Genomic DNA, 7087 nt, shown 5'->3' with positions numbered 1-7087 from the left:
TCACAAAAGAACACATATGGTATGCACTCTCTGATAAAGGGTTATTATTCCAGAAGTTCGGAATAATCGAAGTACAATCCACAAACCACAAGAAACTCAAGAAGGAAGACCAAAATGTGGACACTTCATTCCTTCTTAAAAAGGGGAACAAAATACCCACGGAAGGAGTTACAGAGACTAACTATGGAGCAGAGACTGAAGGAAGGGCACTCCAGCCTGATATAGCTGTCTCCTGAGAGGCTCTGACAGTACCCGACTAATACAGAAGTGGAGGCTCACAGCCATCAATTGAACTGAGTTAGGGTCCCCAGTGAAGGAGTTAAAGAAAGGACCCAAGGAGCTGAAGGGTTTGCAGCCCCTTAGGACGAACAACAATATGAACCAACTAGTACCCTCAGAGCTCTCAGGGACTAAACCACCAACCAAGGAGTACATATGGTGGGACTGATGGCTCTGGCAGCATGTGTATAGTAGAGGATGGCCAAGTAGGTCATCAACGAGAGGAGAGGCCCTTGGCCCTGTGAAGGTTTTGTGCCTCAGTGTAGGGGAATGCCAGGGCTAGTAAGCGGGAGAGAGTGGGATGGCGAGCAGGGGGAGGGGGGAGGGAACAGGGGTTTGTTCTTATTGTTGTTTTTTGGGTTTTTTTTTTTTTGAGGGGAAACTGGGAAAGGAGAAATCATATGACATGTAAATAAAGAAAATATCTAATGATAATAAAAAAGAGGTCTTCAGAATTCATTACATTATTCTGGCTGGGTTTTTTGTTTTGTTTTGATTTTTAAGTCACAGGAAATCCCAGGGGATAAGACTTTCCTGCTGAAGATAAAGGGAAGGAAATCCTAACAAAGATGAGCAAGAAAAGATTGTGCAATTTGCTAGAATTCAATAAAGAGACGTGACTGGGAGAAGTCTGTAGCAGGCAGGATCACATTGGCATGGCCTCCGGTAACTGGAGTCTGCAGTCTCAGATGAGCATGTGCCAGGAAGCTGCACCTACCTTCGTCCTCCTCCTGTGGGAAGAGCTACCTGGGCACATGCCAGCTCATCAGGGCGCCTACTCAGCAGAGCTCTGGAGTCCTAGGCTTGTTCCCTGGTTTCCATGCCTCTTCCCTTCCCTGGCTTTCGGAATGTATTTTAAAAAATTTTTAAAGGGGCTTGGGTGTGTGTGTTGGGTGGGGGGGTGCATGCATACCAGCACATGTATAGTGGTTAGAAGTCAACATTGTGTAGTAGGTTCTCAAAGGGTTTGTACCAGCTGGCTCCCAAACGTACTTCAAAAACTAACTAATGCCTGATGATGACGCAGAGCTTGCATAGTTGAGAGTATCACCGCATTATGTCTTCTGATGGATAAATGGCCACGCTAGCCATGCTGAGGGCTGGCGCTTCCTATCTGCCCCACTTGGCTCTCACTCAAGCTGACTGCAATGCCTCATGGGTAGGTTAGAAACCTATGACTGCAGAGGGGGAGCCAAGGGGAAGGATATGTCCTGTGGAAAAGGATCTAAGACAGAGGTCTTCCTGTTACATTAGTGTTTGAATTACCACATCCATGAAGGACAGGGGGTGATTTCTCTGTTTCAGTTAGGATCATTGTTTAGAAAGTCCCTAAAGAGCCGAGCTCTTGAATATCAAAGGCAGATTTAAATGCTCTCTCTGGCTCCAAAGTCTACACTCTTCCTATTATATCACATTCTGAAGTTTGTAAGTCCAAAGTCCTTGAAAATAAGAATGACATTTTCTTTCTCACACTTTCTAAGGGCATCGTGAGCATTCAAGAGCCATTTAGAAGAAAATGATGTCCAAAAAAATGACAAGAAGGAAAACATTTTATGAAGGTCATTTCCTACGGAAAAATCCCCAAACCTTCAACTCATTTATTCACTTTATAACTGAAATAACAAAGCATTAAAAGGAAAATCCATTAGGAATTGCATATCCACATTCTTGAACAAAGAAGCAGGTGGTATAATGTAATAACAAAGATTTCTATAATTAAACTGAAGTCCTGCGACCCCAGGCTTTCTACCTGGACAAGTTATTCAGTACCCCAGCCAATCAGGTGTCTTGATAGCTATAGATATTAGACCTTGGTTTTGAGTTTTTTGTTTGTTTGTTTGGTTTGGTTTGGTTTGGTATAGTTTTGGCTTTTTTTGAGACAGAGATTCTCTGTATAGCCTTGGCTATCCTGTCCTGGAACTCACTCTGTAGACCAGGTTGGCCTCGAACTCAGAAATCCACCTGCCTCTGCCTCCCAAGTGAAGGGATTAAAGGCGTGCGCCACCGCTGCCCAGCTAGACCTTGTTTTATATGTTTGTTCTGAGACTTAAACAACAGGCATGAAGAGTCTAGTACAGTGCCCAGTACACTGCATGACTTTATAAATTACAGCCATAAGTTTAGAAAAAAGATGATTCTAATGGATTGTCAAGTTTAAAAACTATCAATGGCATAAAAACTCATTTGTCATACACATTGCCCTTCTCTCTGCCAAAAAGAAAAATAAAAAAAGAAAGAAGAAAGAAAGATAGAAAGAGACAGAAAAAGTGATGTGCATTGGTTACTCTTTATTTTGAGAACTGTGTTTCAAGATTCTCATTGAATAATTGGAACTTTGGAGATACCAAACCCCTCATATATACAGATATCATGTTTCTTTACTATCCCAACATATACAACTTTAATGCCTTTCCATGCAGTTTGATAGGAGGGCATTTTGAGAAAAGGTCTCACTAGGTAGGCCACTAACTCACTATGTGGCCTAGGCTATCCTTGAATTCTCCACCTTCCTACGTTAGTTTCTCAGTGCTGAAGTTGGAACTGTGTACCACCATGCCTGGCCACCCTTTCCATCTTAACTAAACGTTTATCATGGACTGTGGCTGTAACTTTTGCAGTTTGAGGTGACACAGCAAAGCTACTGCTATGGTCAGTAAATCTCCCTCAAAGATCTGTTGTGGCTGGTGGTGTTAGGATGTGGTGGGGCCTATAGGAACCGGTGCCTCGAGGGGGAGGGGTCTTTCCATCACTGAAGGCATATCTTAGAGGAGAACGTGGGCCTGTGATATTTCCTTTTCTCTGTCTTTTTGTTCATGAGACAGCCTTTTTGTCTGTAACCAAGTCCTCCCAAAGCTGAGACCCAAAGTCATGGGAACATCCAGAAGCATGATTTTAAAAGAAAAAACATTTTGAGCCATCCATGGAACTAGGAAGGCTGATGCAGGAGGATCACTCTCAAATCCAAGGCCTATCTGAGCAACCTAGTAGGTTGCAGACCAACCAGAGATCTATAGTAAGATTTTATCTCAAAGGAAGAAAATAGATTAAAAATTTTCTCTTCAGAAGTCAGTTGTATCAGGTAGTTCACCTTGGTGACATGGAGAAAATAAAATTTTTTCACAATTTCATGGACAATCGTTGCATACTTGGGAGCTCTAGGAAGCAGCGCCAGATTGTTTTCATGCCTTCTTGTCTTGAATACTTTCCCTGTTCATTTAATGGAGCGCTGAGGATCTATGAGACAGATCACTAAGGACAAGTCAGTGGTGGCAGGAGAAAGAGGTGGACTCTGTACATACCTGGATGAAGCATTGCTGACTGGCTGCCCCAGAATGTACTGCTGTCAAACAACAGCCTTCAACAATAGCTATATCTGTGAGCTGAGAATAAAGACTAGCACATCAGGAAGGCCTTCTACTCCACTGTATATGGGGTATTAGCTGGAAAGACCAGAAAAGCAGAGCCTGGAGTTATTCGGAGGCTTTTATCCTAGACTAATATACCTGCCGCCAGGTATGGGATGATCCAGTGGCTCAGCTTTTGACCAGAGTGTTTCTACGCAGCTTCTCCATGTTCCTTGAGCTTCCTTACATCCTGACAGGCTCAGTGAATCAAACTCATTGCAGGATTCAGGACCCTAGAAGAGTAAAGGGAAGGTAAGTACAGTGTGGTTACAGAAGAAGTTATTTAAGTAAAAGTTTGATGGAGAAGGTCCAGCGGGCCATTTGCAACAGTTTGCCATCTGCAAGATGGTTCATTCTTTAAATGAAAGCTGAAGCCAGAAAAAGCTATGACTCAAAACTGACCCTGAGACGTCTGCTTGCCTTTTAACTTAAGATACTAATGTCTGCCAGGTGGTGGTGGCACATGCCTTTAATCCCAGCACTTGGGAGGCAGAGGCAGGCAGATTTCTGAGTTTAAGGCCAGCCTGGTCTACAGAGTGAATTCCAGGACAGCCAGGGCTTCACAGAGAAACCCTGTCTCGAAAAACCAAAAAAGATGCTAATGTCTCTTGAACATAGACATGGAAGGAGGTTTTGAAGTTTGTATCTTTTTGGAGTCCTAAGAAAATGATGAATACTTCTAGTAAGGACTTTTATGAACAAATCTCTACAGAGTGTACTGTCATATAATCCCACCAAACATACATGCTGGGGAAGACCAAGATGACAAGTTTCCTCTCATATGTGAAAGGTTAGACGTATATCTGAATGTAGAATATGAATCCCTGGAGGCTAGAACGGGGAAGACAGGCAGGAGAAGTGGAATCCTGGATACCAAGACACAAGTCAACAGAAGGAGCCCATTCTCGGGTCATATAGCACTGATAGAAGCCACACTTCACCATAACTCATCATATGCTTCAAGAAAATCAGAAGGGCTGGTGAGGTGGCTCAACCACTGGGTAAAGCTTTTTGTTTGCAGGAATGAGGATTCTAGGAACCCACAGAGAAGCTGGCATGATGATGCACGTTTCCTGTACCCTACAGCAAAAGCAGAGACAGAAGAGTTGCTGTGAGCTTGTGGGCCAACTCTCCTGACAGATGCAACAGTGAACAACCGAAGAGAGGCCCCGAGCTCAAGCAAGATGAAAGATGGGAGCATCTTGAGAGTTGTTTTTGACTCCACGTGTCACCTACACTTGCACGCATGTCCTCACATGTACACACACACACACACACACACACACACACACATACACACATATGCACAAAAACTTGCAAAGAGAAATGATGAACAGGGGGAAATGTCAATTACCCTAATGTAGTTGGTGTACTCTGTATGCACAGGTTGAAATATCCATAAAATACCCATCAATACATACCATTAATTTGTCAAAATTTTTATGTTTATTTTATAAACCTACTATGATCTGTTTTTTAGTGAGATTTAGGAAAATAAATACCTCGCCAAAGGTCACATAATGAGCTGATGTGAGCTTCATTTTTAATCTATGACCTAAATGTCCTTCTTCTAAGTCAGGTGCTACTTAGGAAACAATGATTGGTTCCCCAAATAATGTATCTTTAAACCACCTGTCCTGCCCTATGTAACCAGAGTGGGCAACAAAGGTGGTTGCACATTCTCTCTGCAGCTGGCAGCTCCAATCAACTGCACCCATCTTTTCCCTAGGGAGATGGCTGTGGATCATACCAGCTCTGGCTTTGACAATGGTTCGCAGACACTGAGAACAGAAGGACTTCTTGGCATCAGATCACCCCTTTCCTGCTGGACACAGATGAACAGTTTCTTAAGGAATCCACAACTCCTAACCCAAGGACTAGTAGACCATAAACACTGGAGCCAAAGGCAACAAAGCATTGATATTTCAAGGACGTTGAGAGGCTGTAAACTTCGATTGAATGAGTTTGCACCTATTAGAAAATGGTACCTAGGCCAAACAGCATGTGGCCTGATGGCTCCCATTCTTGTCTGTGACCCAGAGAATAAACAGTACAGCCTCCCTCCAGATAGGCAAGCCCTGCAAATTAGATATCTGGACTTTCAAGTGTGGTGACTTGAAAACCGTCCCATAACATAAGGAATCACAACCATAAAAAGATCAAAGGGACAAGGGCCTGTGATAATTTCAACCAGGTATGAGGAAGAACTACCATGCAAGAAACAACCCACATGCAAGAAATGTCACCATTGGCTCATCTGTTTGAATACTTGGTCCCTAGTTGGCAGAGCCTTTCTAGAGGAAGTATGTCACTTGGGATGGGCTTTGAGGGGATATAGACTTGCCTCACTTCCTGTTTTTTTTCTCTTTCTCTCTCTGCTTCTTATGTGTGGATGAAAACGTGATCATCCAGCTCCTACCTCTCCCCCATGGCTTCCCTGCCACTTTAGTTACTGTTCTATAACTGTAAGGAAACAGCATGACCAGGGCAATTTATAAGGGGAAAAACATTTATTTAAGGCCTTGCTTACATTTTCCGAGAGTTAGTGCATGATTATCACAGAGGGAAGCATACAGGCATGGCTCTGGAACAGGAGCTGAGAGCTCTCCGCCCTGATGCATAGCTATCAAGCAGAGAAAGAGAGAGAAAGAGAGACAGACAAACAGACACAGAGACAGACACAGAGAGAGACAGACATATAGACACACATACACAGAGAGAGAGAGAAAGAAAGAGAGAGAGAGAGAGAAAGAGAGAGAGAGGGGCATGGACTTTTGAAACCTCACAAAGCCTACCCCAGCAACACACCTCCTCCAACAAGACCACATCTCCTAATTCTTTCCAAACAGTTCCACTAACTGTAGACCAAGCATTCAAATATAAGAGCCTATAGGAACCATTCTCCTTCAAACCACCACACATATACATATACCATGTCACACTTTTATCACACCGGAACTGTAGAGAACTAAAATAACCCTTTTCTTTCTTAAGTTGCTTCTGGTCATGGTACTTTATCACAGCAGGAGAAAAAGAAATGGATACACAAAGAAACATGAATTCCTCACTACACACCCATCCTTATGAGGGATCAAGTGGTAAACTTTACTGGTACCAGTATGGTTCACGCACCTGGAGGGATGAGGACAGAGCTGGGAAAGAAAGATAGGCAATAGTCACTGCTTTGGGGACCAGAACCCATGGCTTAAATGGCTCGTGAAGATATGAGACAAAGAGAAGCTTAGACATGCTAGCAGAAATGTTAACTGCTTTTACAGTTCTTAAGAAGTTAACCCCAGACCGGGCAGTGGTGGTGCATGCCTTTAATCCTAGCACTTTGGAGGCAGAGGCAGGTGGATTTCTGAGTTCAAGGCTAGCCTGGTCTACAGAGTGAGTTCCAGGAC

General features: G+C 43.4%; 1 long non-coding RNA gene across 2 annotated transcripts in view; it reads right to left on the bottom strand.

The window, feature by feature from the left end:
- The window catches only part of LOC116086102, a 38670-nt gene that overhangs the window by 17300 nt on the left and 14283 nt on the right, over positions 1-7087 (bottom strand). Inside the window, exon 2 of one of the 2 annotated variants that reach the window (XR_004116822.1) lies at positions 3783-3916. This is a non-coding gene — a long non-coding RNA (uncharacterized LOC116086102). Of the gene's footprint in view, positions 1-2555; positions 3917-7087 lie in introns of those variants that run through there. The other variant, XR_004116821.1, reaches the window with a different exon arrangement.

This window comes from Mastomys coucha, unplaced genomic scaffold (assembly GCF_008632895.1).
Source record: "Mastomys coucha isolate ucsf_1 unplaced genomic scaffold, UCSF_Mcou_1 pScaffold12, whole genome shotgun sequence".
Classification (NCBI taxonomy): Eukaryota; Metazoa; Chordata; class Mammalia; order Rodentia; family Muridae; genus Mastomys; species Mastomys coucha.
Note: the sequence above shows the minus strand (reverse complement) of the source record. Positions and strands in the feature narration are given on the sequence as shown.